The sequence below is a fragment of the Bos taurus genome, chromosome 11, assembly GCF_002263795.3.
Source record: "Bos taurus isolate L1 Dominette 01449 registration number 42190680 breed Hereford chromosome 11, ARS-UCD2.0, whole genome shotgun sequence".
Taxonomy (NCBI): Eukaryota; Metazoa; Chordata; class Mammalia; order Artiodactyla; family Bovidae; genus Bos; species Bos taurus.
In genome coordinates, this window is record NC_037338.1 from 54,040,851 (window position 1) to 54,043,115 (window position 2,265).

The window sequence follows — 2,265 nt, forward strand, 5'->3', positions numbered from 1 at the left end:
AATGATAAAAATTAAGAAAAACATTTTTTTCTGTATTGTCCATCTGGAATATGGTGGACATATGCTTCTGTTAGCTTAGGCAGTAAAGAATCTGCCTGGAATGCAGGAGATCTGGGTTCAGTTGCTAGATTGGGAAGATCCCCTGGAGAAGGGAATGGCAAACCACTCCAGTATTCTCTCTGGGAGAATATCATGGACAGAGTATGGGATTGCAAAAAGTCAGACACAGCTGAGTAACTAACACACACACATGCTTCTGGAATAATATTCACCATGGTTTTGGACAACCTTCCAAATTTAAAAGACATTCTATAAATAAGGCTGAGTATGGAAAAATCGATGCTTTTGAACTGTGGTTCTGGAGAAAACTCTTGAAAGTCCCTTGGACAGCAAGGATATCAAACCATACCATCCTAAAGGAAATCAACCCTGAATATTCATTGGAAGGACTCATGCTGAAGCTGAAGCTCCAATATTTGGCACCCAATGTGAAAGACTGACTGACTGGAAAAGACCCTGGTGTTGGGGAAGACTGAATGCAGGAGGAGAAGGTAACAACAAAGGGTGAGATGGTTGAATGGCATCATTGACTCAATGGACATGAATTTAAGCAAACTCTAGAAGACAGTGAAGGACAGAGGAGCCTTGCATGCCACGGTCCATGGGGTCACAAAGAGTAGGACACCACTTAGCCACTGAAAAACAGTAACGACATATTTCCTTTTGCTCATTAACAGTGGACGACTCAGAGGTGGATTTTTTGGCCTTCAAAGGAAACAGAGATGATAAAGACTTCAAATGGAACTTGGATATAATGTTGGAGAATACACTCAATTTATTACACATGGAATCCAGCAAGCTAAAGGTATGGAAAGGTAGACCCGTGGAACATCCTACATGTGGCATTCAACATCTTCTGGGAAGCAGCGGAGAGGCTATGGATCCTGATTCAGAGCAACAACCAGTGTCTTTAGGATCTGGGAATTCTCTTCGTTCAGATGGAAGGGAAACCTGGCTTTGTCTCAGAGCCAAAGCCAAGATGTGAGAAATAAAGGATCCATGGGAGCGGAAATTAAATTACGATGAAGATGGAATTTCCCATGAAAGGTGCTCCATGATAATAAGGATGACCAACACTGCAACTATTATGCTATCCCAGGGTAGAAACGTGCTGTATTCCATGATGGCATCAAGCCCCAATTCAAAATGCAGCCCAAGACTCCTTGTCGTGCTTCTAGTCAGACACAACTGATCCACTCTTCTCTGGGCTCCATATACGGCAGTGAAGTCATCGCTGAGGATCTTTAGTTCCTCTGCACCACCCAATACAGCCTGTCCCAGTGAAGAGACAAATAAACCCAGCTAATTTTTCCCCAGCGGCAGCAGCAGCAATAGATGCAAGCAAGAACCATACAGCAACATCAGCAGCAACAGCCACAGGGAATTCAACTCCAGTTTACTGCCCCAAATCAAGTTCCTCTTCCTCTAGGCTGGAACAAGCTGCCTTCTGGAGTCATTCAGCTTCCTCCAGCCTAGAGTTCTCTGGCACAATGACTGCAAATCAAGGGTAGGAAATGCTCCCCCGCCTGGCCCAATGCAACAGCAAATCCAGGCAAGATCATCCTTAACTACCATACAGACAACTTCCTGCTCTCCTCCTCCATACACCTTTGGCAGCAGCAAGCTTCAGGAACCCAGAGAAGCTTTCCTCAGATGAACAACCCAGGCCATTTAACAGCTCCTCAGATGAACTTGCAAGGAGGGCCTTTTAAGTTCCCAACCCCCCGTATAGCCTCACCTCAACAACAAGTCTGCATCCTCCGCTCCCCCTTCCAATAGGGATATGACTTGTAAAATCTTCAACAGTTAACCAAACTCAGCAGCATATGGGAACAAGGACACCTCAAAATAATCTGCTTGGCCAAGGATTTCAGCAGTCCATCAGCTTTCCAGGTCAGAATCCCATGGTTCAACAAGGAAAGGTGTTAAATAAATGCCTTCATCCTAGAAAAAAAATAAATAAATAATCATGCAAGTATTAACAGAGTTCCAAAGAACAGCAAGGAGTGATAAGTAAGCCTTCCTCAGTGATCAATTCAAAGAAATAGAGGAAAACAATAGAATGGGAAAGACTCAAGATCTCTTAAAGTTAATTAGAGATACTAAGGGACCATTTCATGGGCACAATAAAGGACAGAAATGGTATGGACCTAACAGAAGCAGAAGATATTAAGAAGAGGTGGCAAGAATGCATAGAAATACTAT

General features: G+C 43.4%; 1 pseudogene; it reads left to right on the forward strand.

Annotated features, from left to right (window-relative positions):
- The first annotated feature begins 273 nt into the window (after positions 1 to 273).
- LOC101903989 (nuclear receptor coactivator 6-like) lies at positions 274 to 2,027 on the forward strand (annotated as a pseudogene).
- The last annotated feature ends 238 nt before the right edge of the window (positions 2,028 to 2,265 follow it).